The sequence below is a fragment of the Castor canadensis genome, chromosome 6 (genome assembly GCF_047511655.1).
Source record: "Castor canadensis chromosome 6, mCasCan1.hap1v2, whole genome shotgun sequence".
Lineage (NCBI taxonomy): Eukaryota > Metazoa > Chordata > Mammalia > Rodentia > Castoridae > Castor > Castor canadensis.
This window is the reverse complement of record NC_133391.1, coordinates 94,681,413-94,703,540: the sequence shown is the minus strand read 5'-3', so window position 1 is coordinate 94,703,540 and position 22,128 is coordinate 94,681,413. Positions and strand designations below refer to the sequence as shown.

Genomic DNA, 22,128 nt, shown 5'->3' with positions numbered 1-22,128 from the left:
ACTGGGGCTTTGCTCTGTGACTAGAAAATGTCTTCGTCACCACTGATGTGCTAGAGCTGTGACTATGCCAAGACTTCGCTGTGTTCTTTGACTTCTCAGATTGGCCCTCACTTTACCTCTGAGTGGGGAAAATTCCTATTCTTGTTTTATAGTCTTTTTTTCCTTTCTTTTGTAGCTCTGGGGATCAAACTCAAGGGCTTGCAAATACTAGGTAAGTCTCAACCACTGAGCTACATCTCCGGCCAGTTTCATGGTCTTTCAAAGGCTCCAAAGTAGTGCTGATTTGGGCGCTCAGTTACTCTCAGACCTTTGAAGTAGACAGGTCTCATATTTCTGTTAAAGGCTTTTCCTCTTAGGTTCCTGGGGAGATGGGAGAGCCTAAGCCAAGGGGACGTCATAGAACAAGACAAGCCATACTTGCTTCTTATTACTCCTTCTATGCTTGGCTGAAGATATTTTTGATTAAATAAACAGTGAGATTCACCTCTCTTTCTTTGCCCAAAGGCTTTTTTTCCCCTCTCAGGTTAATTTCTGTTGGCTCTAATTCTCCAAAAATCCTCAGACAAGTCTTAGTTAGACTTTGGGTTCTCTTCATGTGAATTAATAATGACAAGCGTGAAAGTGGTTGGTAGTGGTGAGGTTAAAGCAAAAAGTTTATTTATTTATTTTTCCTTTATTGTTGTGCTGGGTGGGAGTACACTGTGGCATTTTCAAAGGTTCTTACAATGTATCAACTATATCATACTTGAATTCACCCCCTCTACCTCTCCTCTTTATCCCCCCTCCCCTGTTTCATGGACTAGTTTCAACAGGTATCATTTTTGCATTTGCATGCATGTGTATACATTTTTTGCATGGTATTCACTCTCCTACCCCCTTTCCCTGCCACCTCCCCCCTCCCACTGGTGTCAGCCCTCCCCCCTGGGCAGGACCTGCTCCTCCTTCCTGTTCTCCAGTTTTGCAGAAAAGATGAGATAAAAAGAAAAATATGACATTTTTGTTTGTTTGAGATAAAAGTAGCTATACATGGAGTTTCCTTGTGGTATTTCCATGTATATATGCATTATAACCCCAATTGGTTTATCTCCTCTAATTATCTACATTCTACCTTAGTTCCTTTCTTATAGTGGTTTCAGCTGGCTTAAGATTTCTACCTTCATTTTTGCAAAGAGAGTATATCATCCATATTCAAGTTTTTAGTTTCCTTCTTTTTCCTTACCCCACCTGTGCATGACCTTTCCTGGTTCCACTAATGTTGCAACATTTGTGTTAGGTCTATATTCCACATATGAGAGAGAACACATGGCTTTTGGCCTTCTAAGCCTGACTAGCTTCACTTAAGAGGATATTCTCCTGTTCCAACCATTTAACTGCAAATGACAAAATTTCATTCTTCTTTGTGGCTGAGTAAAATTCCATTGTATGTAAGTACCACATTTTCTTAATCCATTTGTCAGTAGTGGGGCATTTTGGCTGCTTTTATAGCTTAGTTACTGTGAATAGTGCTGCAGTGAATAGCAGGTGTCTTTGTTGTAAACTCACTCACATTCCTTTGGGTATATTTCTAGGAGTGATATTGCTGAGTCATGTGGAAGGTCTATTTTTAACTTTTAAACTAAACTGTTTTCCATAGTGGTTGTACTAGCTTACATTCCCATCAGCAGTGTATGAGGGTTCTTGCCTCACTCCATCCTCTCTAACATTTGTTGTTGTTGGTTTTCTTGATGGTAGCCATTCTAATAGGGGTGAGGTGGAATTTTATTGTGGTTTTGATTTGCATTTCCTTTATGGCCAGGGATGATGAGCATTTTTTTCATGTGTTTTTTTTTAGCTATTTGAATTTCTTCCTTTGAAAAGGCTCTGTTCAATTCATTTTCCTATTTCCTCACTGGGTCATTGGATTTCTGGGGAGTTTAGTTTTTTGAGCCCCCTGTATATTCTGGTTATCAGTCCCTTGCCTGATGTATAGTGGGCAAAGATTTTCTCCCATTCTCTGGGTGGCCTCTTCAATTTAGAGGCCATTTTTTTTGTTGTGCAGAAGTCTTTAAATTTCATGTAGTCCCATTTGTTGGTCCTTTCTCTTAGTTGATGAGCTGCTTGAATTCTGTTGAGGAAGTCATTGCTTATGCCTATTGCCTCCGCCTGTTGCTTTCAGTGTATTCCCTGCTCTTTTCTGTACTAGCTTCAAGGTTTCAGTTTTATATTAAGGTCTTTAATCCACTTTGAGTTGATACTTGTACCGGGTGACAAACATGGATCTAGTTCAGTTTTCTGCAGACAGATATCCAGTTTTCCCAGCAACATTTGTTGAAGAAGCTGACTTTTCTCCATCATGTGTTTTTGGTGCCTTGTCAAAACTTAGGTGGATGTAGCTGTGTGAATTTATACCCAGGTATATTTACATATTTACATATTTACAGGGAAAATATTCATAATCCATTGAATTTTCTATTTTCAGGTTTCCATGAAACTCCAAGAATAGTTTCAGAAGTTCTTGAAAAGTCAGGAGGGCTTAATACTCACTAGAATCTCTTAAACTTTTCTGTTTTCTCAGGTATTATCACTGTGTGATGTGTTCAGCAAACATGCCAAAGCATTTACAAATATGAAGGTTATGAATGAGCTAACAGTCATACAAATGCCTATGTAAGCAAGCTGGCATTGTCTGAAGACATCATCCATCTAGATTGACTAGTCAAAAATCTGCACAAAGACTTTTTGTTTGTTCTATTTTTTATTCTTCTATTTTTAATTATATTAAAATGCTCACAGACCCTCCCTATCTCTATCTCTAGTGTTGTATGCCCAAACAATACAAACCTTGATTCTCCTGATATTTATAGCTAGGTAGCCATGAAAACACTGTTGTCTCCACTTTTCAACTGAATTACCTTGGGCATGTTACTCAGCCAGTCCTCTCAGCCACATTTTCCTTGTGTGTGATATGAGATAAATAATACTTATGGTACTATCCTCACAGTTCATTACTACAACCTAGTGTAGTACTGAACATGTACTAAAAACTTGGTAAACTTTTGTACTTACTAAATCAAAGTAAAATTTTTCTACTGAATGAAAGTTTTTCTTTCTTTCTTCTTTTTGTGTGTGGTACTGGGATTTGAACTCAGGACCTCACACTTGCTAGGCAGTCACTTCACTAACCTAAAAGTAAATTTTTGTATGTTTATTGTTCTTCAATAAAGCTGTTAATAAAAGTGAGAGAAAAAAATTAAAATGATAGCTGTCTTACTAAAAATGCTGTTGGACTTGTGAAAAATATTTTTAAAGAAAGTAAAGTACAGCAGACTGGAAAAGCATCTGGTGACAGGAATGGGGTCATTCAGTGACATTTTCAGTGAATTTGAATTACCACTTTACCCATGTTCCAGGGTAGTGTTCACTAGCTGCATGTAACCAGTGTGAATTGAGTTGTAGTATCAATATAAAATATAAAATGTTCTGCCATCTTCCAACAGTGACACAGGATGAGGACCAAACACATGGTTTTTAGGGGTTTTTGGGGGTCATTCAAGATCCACACTTTAGCCAAGCATGGTGGTGCATTCCTGCAATCCCAGCATCTGGGAGGGAGGCAGGAGGATGGAAAGTTTGAAGCCAGTCTGGGATATATACTGAGACTCACTCTTAAAAGAAATAAAAGAGATACAATGGAAATGTAAACATGCTGGTTACCTGAGGATATGATGACATTTTAGACATAGGTATTTTATTTTGTTTGCTTATTTATTTATTTATTTATATTCGCTGTACTGGTGTTTGACCTCAGGGTCTTGTGCTTTCTAGGCAGGTATGCTACCACTTGAGCAATGCCTCCATCCCTTTTTTGCTTTAGTTATTTTTCAGATAGGGTTTCACATTTTTTACCCAGGGCCAGCCTCCCATGTAGCTGGGATTATAGACATATACCACCATGCCTGGCCTAGATATATGTACTTTGAAATAAGTATATTATCCAGATTAATTTTACTGATCTTTTTCACTTTTTAAAATGTGGCTGTTAGCCCATGGAACTTTCTCCAAAATAGATCATATCTTAGGGCACAAAGCAAGCCTCAGTAAATATAAGAAAATAGAAATATCACCCAGCATTCTATCTGATCACAATGCATTAAAACTATAGCTCAACAACAAAAACAACAGCAGAAAATACACAAATAATTGGAGTCTGAATAACATGTTGCTTAATGATTGGTGGGTCATTGGAGTGAACTTTTTCTTCCTCCTGTTATAACTGAACCTAACTGGGATAACTGGGCAGTGATGGGAGATGCAGAAAGGACACAGGATAGACAGACAGACAGAAAGTTGGGGTCAGGTGTGTGGGGCACTTGGGTAGAGATGCACAACCCTCATTGCTTCTTTTCTCTATTATTCTCTTCATTTATTTTGCTTCTTTTCTCTATCTTTATTCTTTAAGGCCTTACTCCTTTACAATTCTTTAAAACTTTGCTTCTAAAGTCTTTCCTTAATACCTTGTTTTTAAAGTCTTCTTTTCTGTTCTTTAAAGTCTATTTCCTTAGACTCACACTGTCCTGTGGTTTCTCTTAGCTGTTCTTTAGCATAATCTCTCTTAAAGTCTTTGCCCCCAGACTTGCACTGTCCCATGCTCTCTCTTCAGCTTTCTTAAAGCCTTGGTGCTCAGACTTACACTGTCCCATGTTCTGTTTAGGTTTTCTTTAGCATAGTTTTTCTAAAGCCTATGTATAAAGTTCTCAGTGCAGACTTTCTATCAACCCTTCTTTACCAATTTCCCCTTTAGCAATTCTCCTTCAGCAATCCTTTTCCCTTCAGAAATCCTTTTCCCTTCCAAAGCCTCGCACATCCAAAAGCCTCCCTTCATCCCAAAGCCAAAACCTCAAAAGCCCAAATCCAAAAGCCAAAAGCAAAAATAAAAGCCTCAAGCAAAAGCCCAAAGCAAAAGCTGTGTCCTCCTTCAGCGAGTCTTTTAAATTCAGTGGTAAACAGCGTGGAGCAGCAGTTCTCAAGGAAGGGTGTGACATTGTAACAAGAGGAACCTGTAATCTGCCTCTCTGAATGTAAACAACTTGGGAGAAGCAGCTGTTCTGCATTTCCTCTTCTGTGGCTGGGCTGTGCCAATCTCAGCCTACAGATAAACATCTTAGGAAAAGCAGCTGCTCTGTATCTTAGTCTTGCCTTATTTTGTGGCCAGGATTTTGTTGAACTCAGCCTACAGAACAGTGGGCATATCTGCTCTCCACAGGTCATAGAAGAAATAAGAGAGGAAATCAAAAGGTTCCTGGAAGCTAATGAAAATGAAAATACAATCTACCAGAGCCTATGAGACACAGCAAAGGCAGTCCTAAGAGGAAAGTTTATAGCGCTAAGTGTGTATATTTTAAGGACAGAAAGATCTCAGATAAATAATCTAATGCCACATCTCAAACTCCTAGAAAAACAAGAACAAGCAAAACCCAAAACAAGCAGGAGAGATATAATAAAAATAGGGCCAAATTAATGAAATAGAGGCCAAAAAAGCCATACAAAGAATCAATGAAACAAAAAGCTGGTTCTTTGAACCAATAAACAAGATTGACAAGTCCCTGGCAAATCTGACTAAAATAAGGAGGGAAAAGACCCAAATTAGTAAAATCAGAAACAAAAATAAAGGTGATAACAACAAATACCAAGGAAATCCAGAGAATCATCAGAGACTAACTTTGAGAACCTATGTTCCAATAAATTGGAAAATCTTGATGAAATGGAAAAATTTCTAGATATTTATGACCATCCAAAACTGAACTAAGAAGATATTAACCACCTAAGCAGATCTATAACACAAAATGAAATTGAGGCAGTAACAAAGAGCCTCCCCAAAAAGAAAAGTCCAGTACCTGACAGATTCTCAGATGAATTCTACCAGATCTTCAAAGAAGAACTAATACCAACACTCCTTAAACTTTTATATGAAATAGAAAAGGAAGGAACACTGCCTAACTTGCATATGTTGAACCATCCCTGCATCCCAGTTTATGCCCACCTTTAGTTTGACAAAGGTACCAAAACATGCAGTGGAGAAAAGACAGCCTCTGCAACAGATGTTGCTGGGATGCAGGGATGCAGGAATGGTTCAGCATATGCAAATCAGTAAATGTAATACAGCACATTAATAAAAACACAGACAAAAACCAGTTGATCATCTCAATAGATTAAGAAAAAGTCTTTGATAAGATTCAATACCACTTCATGATAAAAACTCTAAGAAAACTAGTAATAGAAGGAATGTACCTCAACATTAAAAAGGCTATATAAGACAAACCTATAGCCAACATCATACTTAATGAGGAAAAACTGAAATCATTTTCCCTAAACTAGGAAAGAGACAAGGGTACCCACTCTTCCCACTCTTACTCAACATAGTCCTGGGATTCCTAGCCAGAGCAATAAGGCAAGAAAAATAACTAAAAGAAATACAAATAGGTACAGAAATAGTCAAAGTATCTCTATTTGCAGATGACATGATCCTGTACCTCAAAGACCCAAAAAACTCCACCTAAAACACCTATAAACAGCTTTAGCAATGTAGCAGGGTACAAAAGCAACTTACAAAAATCAGTAGCCTTTCTATATACCAACAATGAACAAATTGAGAAAGAATATAGGAAAGCACTTCCATTTACAATAGCCTCAAAGAAAATCAAACACCTAGGAATAAAATTAACAAAGGATGTGAATGACCTCTACAAGGAGAACTACAAACCACTGAAGAAAGAGATCAAGGAAGACTACAGAAGGTAGAAAGATCTCCCATGCTCATGAATTGGCAGAATCAACATAGTAAAAATGGCTATACTACCAAAAGCAATCTACACGTTCAACACAATTCCCATCAAAATCCCAATGACAGGTCCATGGTGGCACCTGAGTGAAGCGTGCGAGGTCCTTTACATTCCAAGATTGGCGACTAGAGGGAGGAAGCAGAAAGCATGTTTCCTAAAGTAAAATCTTGGAGAGATGCTGGAGATACACCTTACAGGAAAAACCACTGAGAAGAGGCAAAACCCCGACTCCTCCACACCCCCAGCCCATGCATAGCATCCCCACTCCACAGTAAACAGAGAAACCAGGAGGGATTCCAAGCCGCCAGATGCCAGCTTCTACCAACTCAAGAGAAACAGACCACCAGGTGAGCTAAGCAGCACACAGTACTCCCACAAACAACCCTGGGCCAGATCATCATAGCCCCATGGACAGACTGACCCCCACCCAGGGAAAAAAGAGAAAAATACCAAGCTGAATAAACAACAACAACAACAAAAAATCGTAGCAAAGAGGGTGGGGTGCCCTGAGTGCCGAAAAGGAGGGGAGGGGCGATCCCTCACAGAACTGTAAATAAACAAGCCGGCTGGAGAAGGCAAGAGTGATGGCCCCCACCTAGCAATCTTGGAGTGGGAAAGCTTGAAAAAGTGGCTGTGTGAGGAAAGTTCCACTGGAGAGGGGGGAAGGGACACTTCCCATGTGAACTGTAAATAAACAAGCCAGCCAGAGAAGGCAGGTGTAGCGTCACCTCATCCAGTGTTCTTGAAAAGGGGAAACCTTGTAACAGTGGTGGTTGCACCCAGGAGAACTCTAAATAAACAAAGCCTGCGGGGCTAGGTGAGTGTTAAGCTCACTCCTGAGATCTGCAATCAATAAAGCCTCCAGCAACAGCTGACTGACAATAGCAGGCAGGTGAGCTGCAGCCTCAGAGAGACATTCACAGAACTGTTTCCAGACACTTTTTTTTTCTTTTTTCTTTTTCTCTTCCATAAATGAGACAATGACTGAACTACAACTGTGTGCTGAAAGACTTACTGAAACTGTATTGCATTTGAACTTGGGATATTTTGTTGTGTTGTTGTTTTTTTTGTTTGTTTGTTTTGTATTTTTGTGGTTTTTTCCTCTTTGATGAGATAACGACAGAACTACTTCTGAGAAACCATCTGCAGGATTGGTGACTGAGGGATTAACACCAAAATTATTAAGACTGAAACTTTATTGCATTTGAACTTGGGGATTTTTTTTTTTAATCCTCTCTGTCTCACTTATGCCTGTTTAGTTTACTGTTGATTAGTGCACTATCTCTCCCTGTTTATTTCTTTGACACTGTTTTTGTGTTACTTGTTTGTTTTTCCCTTTTTCTTTACCTTCTTTGCTTTCCCTCTCCTGTCATCCTTCCATCCTAGTTATCACCATTGTTATTATTACAAGCTAGAAAATACTTAATTGCACACAGTACAGGGACAGTAACAATAGCAAGGGCAATGATGGGAAGATGGAAAAAAGAGGGAAACCAGTTTCCCCCAGTAATAAGTTAGTACAGGAGCCAGAAGGAAATGAAGAAAACAGATACTCAGGTCCAGCCTCCAACAAAACAAAGATAAAGTATGACAAAGAACCCAATGAAGCCCATAAGAACAAACTGAAAGAAGAAATCCTGCAAGTAATCAATGAGAATTTTATGGAGATGATACTGGATATGGTCAACCAAAATGTACAGGAGACACTCAAGAAATTCCAAGACAACAAAAATAGAGAATTGAGAAAGCACAAGAACAAACAAAAGAAACTGTAGAAGCACTGTATAAACACCAAAGTGAAACAAAAAACATGATTGATAAAGAGATAAATGAACTCAGGATGAAAATAGACAATATTAAAGAGGAAGTGACTCAGGGTATGGAAAACCATAGAAAAAAGAATGAAACAGAAAGACAAAACAAAATGGAAAGCCAATCCAGTAGAATAGAACAAACAGAACACAGAATTTCAGAACTCGAAGATGAAATGGCAATTAAAGGAAAAAACCGAAGAACTATTAGTTAAACAACTCAAGAGCTGTGAAAAGAAAATGCAAGAACTCATTGACTCCATCAAAAGAACAAACCTGAGAATCATGGGCATTGAAGAAGGAGAACAGGTCCAAGCAAAGGGCATGTGTAATATATTCAACAAAACAATTACAGAAAATTTCTCCAATCCCGAGAAATCTATGCCCATACAGGTGCAAGAGGCCTCCAAAACACCAAACAGACCTGACCAAAATAGAACTACCACATGGCATATTATCATTAAAACAACAAATACAGAGACTCGAGAAAGAATATTGAAGTCTGTAAGAGAGAAAAACCAAATAACATACAAAGGTAAACCCAACAAAATCACAGCAGACTTCTCAACAGAAACATTAAAAGCAAGAAGAGCTTGGGGTCAGGTCTTCTAGGCACTGAATGAAAATAACTTTAACCCTAGGATACTCTACCCAGAAAAACTATCATTCAAAATAGATGGAGCAATAAAAGTCTTCCATGATAAGCAGAAGCTAAAACAATATGTGACCACCAAGCCACCACTACAAAAGATTCTTCAAGGGATTCTGCACACAGAAAGTGAAACCCAATATAACCATGAAAGGGTAGGCAGTACCAAACTACAGGAAAAGAAAAAGCAAGAAAGTAGAGAGTAACATCGATTTAGGCACACACAATCAAACTGTCAAACAACTAAGACAACTAAATGACAGGAATCACCACATACCTATCAGTACTAACAGTTAATGTTAATGGATTTAATTCCCCCATCAAAAGGCACCATCTGACAAACTGGGTTAAAAACAAAGACCCAACAATTTGTTGCTTACAGGAGACCCATCTCACCAATAGAAATAAGCATAGGCTTAGGATGAAAGGCTGGAAGAAGATTTACCAAGCCAATGGCCCCCCAAAATAGTCAGGAGTAGCAATATTTTTCTCTGACAAAGTGGACTTCAAACCTACATTGATCAAACGAGATAAAGAAGGACATTCCATACTAATAAAAGGGGAAATAGACTAAAAGGAAATAACAATTATTAACCTATATGCACCCAATGTCAATGCATCCAATTTCATCAAACATACCCTGAAAGACCTAAAAGCATATATTAACTCCAACACAGTGGTCATGGGAGACTTTAACACCCCATTATCATCAATAGAAAGATCATCCAAACAAAAAATCAATAAAGAAATCTTAAATCTAAAATATACCATAGATCAAATGGACCTAGTTGATATCTACAGAACACTTCATCCAACTTCTACACAATATACATTCTTCTCTGAAGCCCACGGAACTTTCTCCAAAATAGATCATATCCTAGGGCACAAAGAAAGCCTCAGCAAATATAAAATAGAAATTATACCATGCATTCTATCTGATCACAATACATTAAAACTAGAACTCAAGAACAAAAATAAAGACAAAAAACGTGCAAACAGCTGGAAATGGAATAACTCATTGTTTAATGAACAATGGGTCATTGATGAAATAAAAGAGGAAATTAAAAAGTTCCTAGAAGTCAATGAAAATGAAAACAAAACCTACCAGAACCTATGGGACACAGCAAAGGCAGTCCTGAGAGGAAAGTTTATAGCCGTGAGTGCATATATTAAAAAGACTGAAAGATCTCAAATCAATGACCTAATGATATATCTCAAACTCCTAGAAAGACAAGAACAAGCAAATCCCAAAACAAATAGAAGGAGAGAAATAATAAAAATAAGAGCTGAAATCAATGAAATAGAACCTGAAAAAACCATACAAAGAATTAATGAAACAAAAAGTCGGTTCTTTGAAAAAAATAAACAAGATCGATAGACCCCTGGCAAACTTGACTAAAATGAGGAGAGAAAAAACCCAAATTAATAAAATCAGGAATCCAAAAGGGGAGATAACAACAAACACCATGGAAGTCCAGGAAATCATCAGAGACTACTTTGAGAACCTATACTCAAATAGATTCGAAAATCTTAAAGAAATGGACAGATTTCTAGATACTTATGATCATCCAAAACTAAACCAAGAGGATATTAATCACCTGACTAGATCTATAACACTAAATGAAATTGAAGCAGCAATCAAGATTCTCCCTAAAAAGAAAAGTGTAGGCTCTGATGGATTCTCTGTTGAATTCTATCAGATATTTAAAGAACTGATACCAACCCTCCTTAAACTGTTCCACAAAATAGAAAGGGAAGGAAAACTGCCTAACACATTTTATGAAGCCAGTATTACATTTATCCCCAAACCAGGCAAAGGCACCTCCAGAAAGGAGAACTATAGGCCAATCTCCTTAATGAACATTGATGCAAAAATCCTCAATAAAATAATGGCAAACTGAATTCAACAGCACATCAAAAAGATCATTCACCACGACCTAGTAGGTTGCATCCCAGGAATGCAGGGGTGGTTCAACATATGAACATCAATAGATTTAATTAACCACATTAATAGAAGCAAAGACAGAAACCACTTGATCATCTGAATAGATACAGAAAAAGCCTTTGATAAGACCCAACACCATTTCATGATAAAAACTGTAAGAAAACTAGGAATAGAAGGAAAGGACCTCAACATTATAAAAGCTATATATGACAAAAACCTACAGCCAGCATTATACTTAATTGTGAAAAACTGAAACCATTCCCTCTAAAATCAGGAATGAGACAAGGATGCCCACTATCTCGGCTCCTATTCAACATAGTACTGGAATTCCTAGCCAGAGCAATTAGGCAAGAAGAAGGAATAAAAGGAATACAAATAGGTAAAGACACTGTCAAAATATCCCTATTTGCAGATGATATGATCCTATACCTTAAAGACCCAAAAAACTCTACTCAGAAGCTCCTAGACACCATCAATAGCTATAGCAAGGTAGCAGGATATAAAATCAATATAGAAAAATCATTAGCATAACTATACACTAACCAGAAAGCAGTGCGAGTCAACTCCCTGGATAACTATCCTTATCTCAACTAGCAAAAACCCTTGGTCCTTCCTATTATTGCTTATTCTCTCTCTTCAACAAAATTAGAGATAAGGGCAAAATAGTGTTTGCCTGGTAGCAAGGGGTTTGGGTGGGCAAGGGAGGGAATGAGTGGGTAAGGGAGGAGGCAGGGGGAAGGAGTGGAAAGATCCAAACATTGTATGAACATATGAATAAAAAAATCCCAATGACATTCATCACAGATATTGAAAAATCTATCCTAAAGTTCATTTGGATATATGAAAGACTGTGAATAGTCAAGGCAATACTGAGCAAAAAGAGCAATGGTGGGGGTATCCCAGTACCCAACTTCAAACTATACTACAGAGCCATGGCAATAAAAACAGCTTTGTACTGACACAAAAACAGATATGAAGACCAGTGGAACAGAATATAAGACCCAGATACGAATCCACACAGCTATGCCCACCTTAGTTTTAACAAAGATGTCAAAACATACAATGGAGAAAAGACAGCCTCTTCAACAAATGGAGCTGGGAAATATTATCTGCCTGCAGAAAACTGAAACTAGATCATTGCCTGTTACCCTGTACCATTATCAACTCAAAGTGGATTAATGACCTTAATATCAGACATGAAACCTTGCAGTTAGTATACAAAAGAGCAGTGAAACTTTGAAAGCAATAAGTATAGGCAAGGACTTCCTCAGTAGAACTCTAGTAGCCCAGCAACTAAGAGAAAAGATGAACAAATGGGACTACATGAAATTTAATGCTCCTGCACAACAAAAGAAATGGTCTCTAAATTGAAGAGATCACCCGCAGAGTGGGAGAAAATATTTGCTAGCTATACATCAGAGAAGGGACTGATAACTGGAATATACTGGGAGCTCAAAAAACTAAACTCCCCCAAAGTCATTGAACCAATAAAAAAGTGGGCAACTGAGCTAAACATATCGTTTCAAAAGATGAAGTCCAAATGGCTAAAAAAAAAAAAAACACATGAAAAAAATGCTCACCATCCCTGGCCATAAAGGAAATGAAAATCAAAACCACACTAAGATTCCACCTCACTCCTGTTAGAATTGCTAACATCAAGAAAACCACCACCAACAAATGTTGACGAGGATGCCGGGAAAAAGGATCCCTCATACACTGCTGGTGGGAATGTAAGATATTACAACCACTTTGGAAAACAACATGGAGGCTTCTTAAAAAACTAAACATAGATCTGTCATATGATCCAGAAATAACACTCCTAGGGATATACCTGAAGGAATCCGACTCAGGTTATTTCAAAGGCACCTGCACACCCATGTTTATAGCAGCACTATTTACAATACCCAGGCTTTGGAAACAGCCAACATTCCCTACTACTGATGAATGGATTATGAAAATGTGGTGTTTATACACAATGGAATTTTACTCAGCCACAAAGAATAAAACTTTGTCATTCACAAGTAAATGGATGGAACTGGAGAACATCTTCTTAAGCAAAGTTAGCCAGGCTCAGAAGGCCAAAAATCACATGTTGTCCCTCATATGCAGATTATTGACCTGAAACAAATGCAGTAAGATTATTGGACATGGGTCACACACTAAAGGGAGAACATGCACGGGAGGAATAGGGAAATGGAAGAAAGCCTAAAACTTGAATGTGGTTGATGTGCTCACTGTACAGGAGCAAATACAGTAATCTTAAACTGTCAGAGGCCACTATTGGAAGGGGACCAAGAACTAGTGAAGAGGTCTGGCAGACAGGAACGAATGTGGGTTGTAATACACAAGTTCATGGAAGCAAATCTAGGAATCTCTGTATAGGTATCTTTACCTCAAACTAGCAAAAATGCTATGTCTTTCTTATTATCTCTTATGTATTCTCTTCAACAAAATTGGAGATCAAGAGGTGGAACAGGATCTTCCTGGAAGTGGGTGTGTGGGGGGGCATGGGAGGTGGGAAGAGGTGGCCCCAACAATGTATACACATGTAAGTAAATATAAAAATGATAAATTAAAAGAAAGAAAAAAATTCTAAAATGTGGCTTCTGGATAATTTAAAATTACATGCAACTTGAATTATATTTCTGTTAGATGGTACTAAAATCCAAATACTTTTGCTCCTTTTCTTGGTTATTCAGAGGTACACAGAAAGGACATAATTGCTGACAGAATATGCTGTCCAAATTGCATAATACAATTCTTATATTTCCATTTGTAGAATTCTATTATATCCAACACTAAAGAGTGAACTCTGGATTTAGACCTTATGACTTCAAATTCAGACACCATCTTCGAATATGTGTGTGAGATGTTGGACAAGAATGTGAATGTTTGAATCTCAATTTTGGTTTGTTCTCCTGAAATGTAAGGGTGATATTATTGACTATGTCCACAAACTCATATGTGCAAGAAATACAAATCTGTTTTTCTGGGACTGGAATTAATTTCTATTATAAATGTTCAACCCTTGTGTTAGTGGAAACAATCTCAGGTAATTCAGTTTCACCTACCCATATACTTAGAACTTTTCCTTTTTGTTGTGCAATAATGCTAAAGTAAGAGAGAGGGAGGCTGTCTCTTGAGTCTGGTAACTGTTTCCTTTGCTGTACGGGAACTCTTTAATTTTATATAGTCCCATTTGTTCATTCTTTTTCTTAGATATTGAGCCTTTTGAGTTCTATTTAGGAGTTGTTCCCTATACCTATCTGTTCCTACTGCTTCCTGGAGTTGTTTCAAAGTTTCAGGCCTTATATTAAGGTGTTTGACAGGGATCTGGTTTCAGCCGTCTGAAAGACAGGGTGAAAAACAGGGATCTAGTTTCAGTCTCTTTCATGTGACTATTCAGTTTTCCCAGCAGCATTTGTTGAAGAGGCTGTCTTATCTCCATTGTGTGTTTGGGCTCCTTTGTCAAAAATTAGTTGGCTAAAGATGTGTGGGTTTATGTCTGTATCTTCTATTCTGATCCATTGGTCTTCCTGTCTGTTTTTGTGCAATATCATATGTTTTTACTGTTATGGCTCTGTAATATAGTTTGAAGTTACTGTGATGCCTCCAGCATTGGACTTTTTACTTAGAATGGCTTTAGCTATTCAAGATCTCTTGTGTTTTCAGATGTATTTCAAGATTAATTTTTCTATTTATGTACAGAATGTCATTGGAATTTTGATAGGGATTGCATTGAACATGTAGATTGCTTTTGGTAGTATGGCCATTTTCACAAGGTTGATTCTACCAATCCATGAATATGGAAGGTCTTTCCATCTTCTGATGTTACCTTCAATTTCTCTCTTCAGTGGTTTATAGTTTTCATCAAAAAGGTCTTGGTTTCTTTCATTAAATTTATTCCAAAGTACATTATTGTTTTTTGAGGCTATTGTAAATAGGTTTGTTTCCCTGATTTCTTTCTCAGTCTTTTCATTGTTGGTGTATGGGAAAGGTATTGATTTTTGTATGTTAATTTTGCATTATGCTACTTTGCCAAAAGAGTTTATGATTTCTAATAGTTTTTTGGAAGTGTTTTGAGGATCTCTAGGTATAGTATCCTGTCATCTGCCAATAGAGATACTCTGAGTTCTTCCTTCCCTATTTAAATCACTTTTATTTTTTTCTCTTATCTTATTGCTCTGCCTAGGAATTCCAAAACAATATTGAAAAGGAGTGGAGAAAGCAGACAGTCCTGTATCATTCCTGACTTTAATGGGAATGGTTTCAGTTCTCCATTTAGTATAAAGTTTGCTCTAGGTTTGTTGTATATAGCCTTTATTATGTTGAGGAACATTCCTTTATTCCTCCTGTCTTCAGGGCTTTTATCATGAAAGTGTGCTAAATTTTGTCAAAGGCTTTTTCTGCATCTATTGAGAGGAGCATGTAGTTTTTGTCCTTGCTTCTGTTATATGCTGTATTATATTTATGGGTTTACATATGTTGAACTATCCTTGCATCTCTGGAATGAAATCAACTTGGTCATGGTATATGATCTTTTTGACATGTTGTTGAATTCTGTTTGCCAGTATTTTGTTGAGAATCTTTGCATTTGTATTTATTAAAGATATTGGTCTATAATTCTCTTTTCTGGTTGCATCTTTATTGGGTTTGGAATGTATGTAATTCTGGCTTCATAGAATGAGTTTGCTAGTTTGTTCCTTCTCTTTCTATTTCCTGGAAAAGTTTGAGGAGTATTGATGTTAGTTCTTCTTTAAAGGTCTGCTAAAATTCAGCTGTGAATCCATCAGGTCCTGGGCTCTTCTTTGTTGGGAGACAGTTTATTACTAATTCAATTTCATTGAATATAATAGGACAATTTTGATGTTTATATCTTCCTGGTTCAATTTTGGTTGGTTATAGGCATCTAGGAATTTATCCATTTCATCTAGGTTTTCCAGTTTATTTGAATACATGTTTTCAAAGTACTCTCTAATGATTCTCTGGATTTCATTAGTATTTGTAGTTATGTCCCCTTTATCATCTCTGATTTTACTAATTTGGGTCTTTTCCCTCCTCCATTTTATCATGTTGGCTAGGGTTTGTTGATCTTGTTAATCTTTTTAAAGAACCAACTTTTTGTTTAATTTATTCTTTGTATAGTTTTTTTTGGTCTTGATCTCATTGATCTTGGCCCTGATCTTTGTTATTTCTCTCTGTCTGCTGGTTTTGGGTTTGGTTTGTTCTTTTTTTTCTAGGAGTTTAAAATTCATCATTAGGTTGTTTATTTGGGAGGTCTCTGGTTTTTTAATATAAGCACTTATAACTATAATTTTCCCCTTAGTATGGCCTTAGTTGTGTCCCACAGATTCTGGTAGGTTGTACTTTAATTTTCATTGGATGCTAGGAACTTTTTGATTTCTTCCCTTATTTCTTTGGTCATCCATGGTCTTTCAGCAGTATGTTGTTCAGTCTCCATGTGTTTGAATATTTTCTGTGATTTCTTTTGTTGTTGAGGTCTAGTTTTATTCTATTGTGATCTGGTATGATGCAGGGAGTTATTCAAATTCTCTTGAATATGTTGAGTCTTGCTTTGTGTCCTAAAATATGATCCATTTGGGAGAAAATTCCATAAGCTGCAGAGAGGAATGTGGATTGCCTGGTTGTTGGGTGAAATACACTGTAACTATCAACCATGGCTATTTGGTCTAATGTGTGGAGTATCTCTGAAGTTTCTTTGTTGCTTTTTGCCTGGATGACCTATCTACTGGTGACAGTGGGGCATTAAGGTCTACCACTATCCTGTGTTAGTGTCCATCAGTGCTGTTAGGGCCGTTAGAGTTGTTTTTTTTTTTTAAGTATAGGTGCCCCTGTGTTTGGTGCATGTATGTTAAGGATTGATATTTCCTCTTGATGAATTGTTTGTTTAATTAATATGAAGTAACCTTCAATGTCTCTTCTGATTTATTTTAGTCTGAAATCCACTTTGTCAGATATGAGTATAGCTATTCCTGCCTCTTTATGGGATCCATTTGCTTAGAAAACATTTTTCTGCCCTTTGACTCTAAGCCAGTATTTATTTTTTGAGTCTCTTGTAAGCATCATATGGTTGGGTCTTGTTTTTTAACCCGCTTTGCTATTCTATGTCTTTTGATTGAGGCATTGAGGCCACTTACATTCAATGTTAATATTGAGAGGTGCCTGTTGCTTCCAGTAATTTTTATTCTGTTGTCATTTAGTTTTACTATTCCTTGTTTACTGGTCTGCTTGCTCAAAAGGGTTTATTCTTTCTTGAGTCTTCCTGTCTCACTGTAGTTTTTCTTTTATATGTAAAAGTCCTTTAAGTATCTTCTGTAGTTCTGGCTTGGTAGCTCATGAATTCTTTTAGTTTTTTCTTGTTGTGGAAGGTTTTAGTTTCCCTTCAATTAGGAAGGTAGTTTTCCTGGATAGACTAGTCTAGGTTAACAGTTGTTTTCTTTCAGGGCCTGAATTATGTCTTTCCATGACCTTCTTGTGTTTAGAGTTAGAGTTGAGAAGTCTGCCATTATTTTAATGGATTTTCCTTTATAAGACTTGTCTTTTCTCTTTTGCTGCTTTCAGAATTCTTTGTTCTTTGTGTTGAGCATTTTAGTTATGATGTGTCTGGAGGTGTTTCTTTTTTGGTCCTGATGGTTTGGTGTTCTGTAAGCTTTGTGCTCCACAGTGACTATCTCTTTCTCAGAGTTAGGGAAATTTTCAGCTATTTTTCTATTGAATAGGTTGTCAATGCCTTTAGTTTGTATCTCCTCTCCTTCTACGCCCATGCTCCATTCATATTTTCTTAGCATTCTTTCATGATCTTTTACAGTTTTGTCTAATTCCTCTACTTTGTCCTCCATTCCTCATACTCTATTTTCAACTTGCTCTACTCTGTTCACCACACTTTTGATTAAGATTTTTATTTGGGATGTTGAGTTGTTTATTTCAGATTTATTATTTTTCAGGGTTTCCATATCTTGATTGATTTCCTCTTTTATATCCTGCATAGTCTTCTTAACTTCATTTATCTGTTTGTTTGTACTCTCTTTGAGCTCATTTAATTGTTTATTCACAACCTTTTTGAGGTAAAATACTAGCTTTTGTGTTTCTTCTTTGAGGTCATTAATCATTTTTACTATTGTTTTTTGGAATTCATTATTCAATATCTCTTCCTCCATGCAGGTGTTTAGATCCTCAGTGGTGGAATTGGCTTTTGAGGGAGTGGTTGTCTCGCTATTTCATTCTGTGTAGAGATTTATGCATCTGGAGTTGTTTTTAGCTAAGGTTTTAATCTCTTGTGCCCCTGCAGTTGGGGTTTTGAGTTTTTTTCTCCTGGAGCTCCAGCAGTTTTCCTCAGAGAGGAGTATGCTAGAAATGTTACCCCATTGCAGGGTTCTTGTGGTGTAGATTACCTCTTTTCTCCCCTAAGCAAGGGAACTGGAATGCTCTCTCTTTCATGGGAGTGTGTGGACTCTCCCACAGTCACATTGTAGAGTACTGGGTCTCTGTGCACTGTGGGAGGGAGGCCTCCTAACATCTGCAGAGTAGCAGAATGCCACTCAGTGGAGGAGCTGGGATTTGAGCTCTTGGACAGGAGAGATGTGACTCTCCTGCAGGCAGGTGCAGTGTGAAGTGCTGGGCCTCTGTGCACCTTGGGGAAAAAGGCTTTCTAGTGCCTCCTACAGAATAGCAGGTTACAGCTTTCCTCCTCTCAGAGGAGAATCTGGTGGTCTTGTTCTTTAATGGGGGGGAGCGAGGGCTCTCCCACTTTCAGGCACAGTGGGGGAGTGCTGGGACTCTGTGCACCTTGGGTAGCAGGCCTCCTGGCAGCTTCAAAGTAGCAGATTGCTACTCAGTGGAAGATCTGGGATTCCAGCTTTTAGACGGGGAGAGTGGACTCTCCTGCAAGCAGGTAAGGTGGGAAGTGCTGGGCCTTTGTGTGCTTTTGGGGAGCAGACTTTTTGGTGCTGTCTACAGAGTAGTAGGTTATAGCTTTCTTCCCCTCAGTGGAAAATCTGGCATTCTTGCTCTTTGATGGAGTGGAGGTTGGGCTCTCTAGCTATCAGGAACAGTGGGGAGTGCTGGACCTCTGTGCACCTCAAGAGGCAGGCCTTCTGGTGCTGCTCACTGAGTAGTAGGTTACAGCTTTGTTCCCCTCAGTGGGGAATCTGGCATTTTTCTGTCTTTAACTGAGAAGCAGGAGCTCTCCTGGTGGTTGGGCACAGTGGGAAGCTCTGGACCTTTTGATGCCTTAAAGAAGCAGGTCTCCTGGCACCCAAATAATGACAGATTATCACTCAGTAGAGGAGCTAGGCTCCTGCTGTTTGATGGGGTAGCAGGGGATCCCCAATGGGAGTGTTTGATGGTGAGCACTGGGCCTCCATCTTCTGTGAGGAGGGAAGCCTCCTGGCACCAGCAAAATAGAAAAGCATGGAGCCTGGGGTTCACTTGCATGTATGCTGGAGGACTCCTGGCACTGAGTAGAAAGTTGAGGGTGGCTGTGGGGCAGCAAAACTGATGGACTTGAATCATCTGATTCTCCCAAGGCAGTGGAGGCCCTGGGATCTACTTGTGCTGGAGTGTGGTGTTCAGGAGCCAGCAGCTGCTGTGGTCATCAGAGAACAAAGCGTGCCGGCAGTGGGAGTTCTGGGGCCTGTTTGCTGGTGTGGGCTTCAGTAGCCCAGCACAGTAGTGTTGTAGGCCCAGGGGACCCAAGTCTGCAGGAAGTGGGAGCCCTGGAGCCTGTTGGCCAGGTGCAAGCTTCCAGTAGCACAGTACAGTAGCATTGCAGGAATGGGGGACCCTGCCTGAGGATAGCCACTCAAGTGGCTCAGCAACTAAGAGAAACAATTGACAAATGAGACTACGTGAAGTTAAAAAGCTTCTGCAAACAAAAGAAATGGTCTCTAAATTGAAGAGGCCATCCACAGAATGGGAGAAATTCTTTACCAGCTATATATCAGACAAGAGACTGATAACCAGAGTATATAGGGTATATAGGGAGCTCAAAAAGCTAAATTTCCCCAAAATTGATGACCCAATGAAGAAATGGGCAAATGAACTGAACAGACTTTCAAAGTCCAAATGGCTGGAAAACACATGAAAAAAATTCTCACTATCCCTGGCCAGAAAGGAAATGCAAATCAAAACTACATCAAGATTCCACCTTACTCCTATTTGAATAGCTACTATCAAGAGCACAATTGAAAACAAATTTTTGGGAGGATGCAGGGAAAAAGGAGCCCTCATATACTGCTGATGGGAATGTAAGCTAGTACAACCACTATAGAAAACAGTATGAAGGCACCTTAAAAAATTAAAAATAGACCTTCCATATGACCCACCAATATTACTCTTAGGGATATACCTGAAGGAATGTGAGTCAGCTTACAACAAAGACACCTGCTCTTCATTGCAGCACCATTCACAATAGCTAAGCTATAGAAACAGCCAAGATGCCCCACTAGTGATGAATGGGTTAAGAAAATGTGGTATTCATACACGATGGAATTTTACTCAGTAACAAAGAAGAATGAAATTCTGTCATTTGCAAGTAAATGGATGTCACTGGAGAACATCACCTTAAGTGAAGCTAGCCAGGCTCAGAAGGCCAAAGGCCACATGTTCTCTCTCATATATGATATAAAGACCTAACACTAATGTAGGAATATTATGAAACACTGGTCCCACTGAAGGGAGATCATACATGGGAGGGGTAGGGAAACTAAGAACTTGAATAGGGTTGATATACACTCTATAAGATTTCTCTTATATAGAAATCTTAAACCAACTGAAACTAGCATAAGAAAGGGACTAAGGAAAAATGATAAAAATTAGAGGAAATAAGCCAATTGGAGTCATAATACACATATACATGGAAATATCACAAGGAAACTCCCTATGTGCCTACCTTAATGTCAAATAATCTGAAATGTCATGTTTTCTGTTTTCTATTTTTTCTTCTTCAAAATCAGAGACCAGGAGGGTGGAACAACTACACCTAGGGGAGAAGGCTGGCACTGGTGGGAGGGGGGAGATGTTGGGGAAGAGGGTTAGGAGGGTGAATATGGTGCAAAAATGTAAGTAAAGGCAAAATTGATACCCATTGAAACTACTCCAGGAATTGAGGTGGGGAAGGATGAAAGAGAATGGTGGAGGAAGTAATTCATGTATGATATATTTGATGTATTGTAAGAACCTATGTGAATGCTACAATGTACTCCACACATCACAACAATAAAGGAAAAAAATAAAAAAAGAAAAGAAAATTATAAAAAAACAAGTCTACTATTTTAAAATTTAAATGTAGGTTGGAAAAAGAATTCCAATATTAAAATTTTAATAGTTAAAATTGCTCACATCAGTTTCAAATACATCACTGTAAATTTTGAATGTTTTAAGACTATTGCAGTGGTTCTGTTTTGTACACTGTTCTTTTTTTCAGGGTCTCCCTGTGTAGCCCAGGCTGGTCTTGAACTTGTGATCCTCCTGCCTCAGCCTTCCAAGTGCTGGGATTACTGAGCATTCCATTATGCCTGGCTTTCTATGTACTCTTATTTATTAAAGGATTGAAAGAGGTATTAGATTTGGAGAATAAAGAAATAGGAGCCGTAAACTGGAAAGTGAGTAAAATGTCAAGGAAAGGAGATACGCAGGGTATTTTTTAAACACAGAGAGAAATCAAGTTAGGGACTAGCAGGAGAAAAATGCAGTTTGGAGGCTAGATTTCATAGAGAATATAATACTATTAAGTCATATTAAGTTGCATAGTGAGGTCTGGGCATGGCTCAAATGGTAGAGTCCTTGTCTACAAGTATAGGCCTTGTGTTCAATCCCCAGTACCACAAAAAAAATCAAACCAAACCAACCCAAAACTTGCATAGTGGTATAAAGAGTGAAGTTTCT

At 38.2% G+C, this 22,128-nt stretch overlaps 1 long non-coding RNA gene across 6 annotated transcripts in view; it reads left to right on the top strand.

Annotated features, from left to right (window-relative positions):
- The window catches only part of LOC141424161 (uncharacterized), a 133,555-nt gene that overhangs the window by 95,375 nt on the left and 16,052 nt on the right, over positions 1–22,128 (top strand). The gene's annotated exons all lie outside the window — the stretch shown is intronic.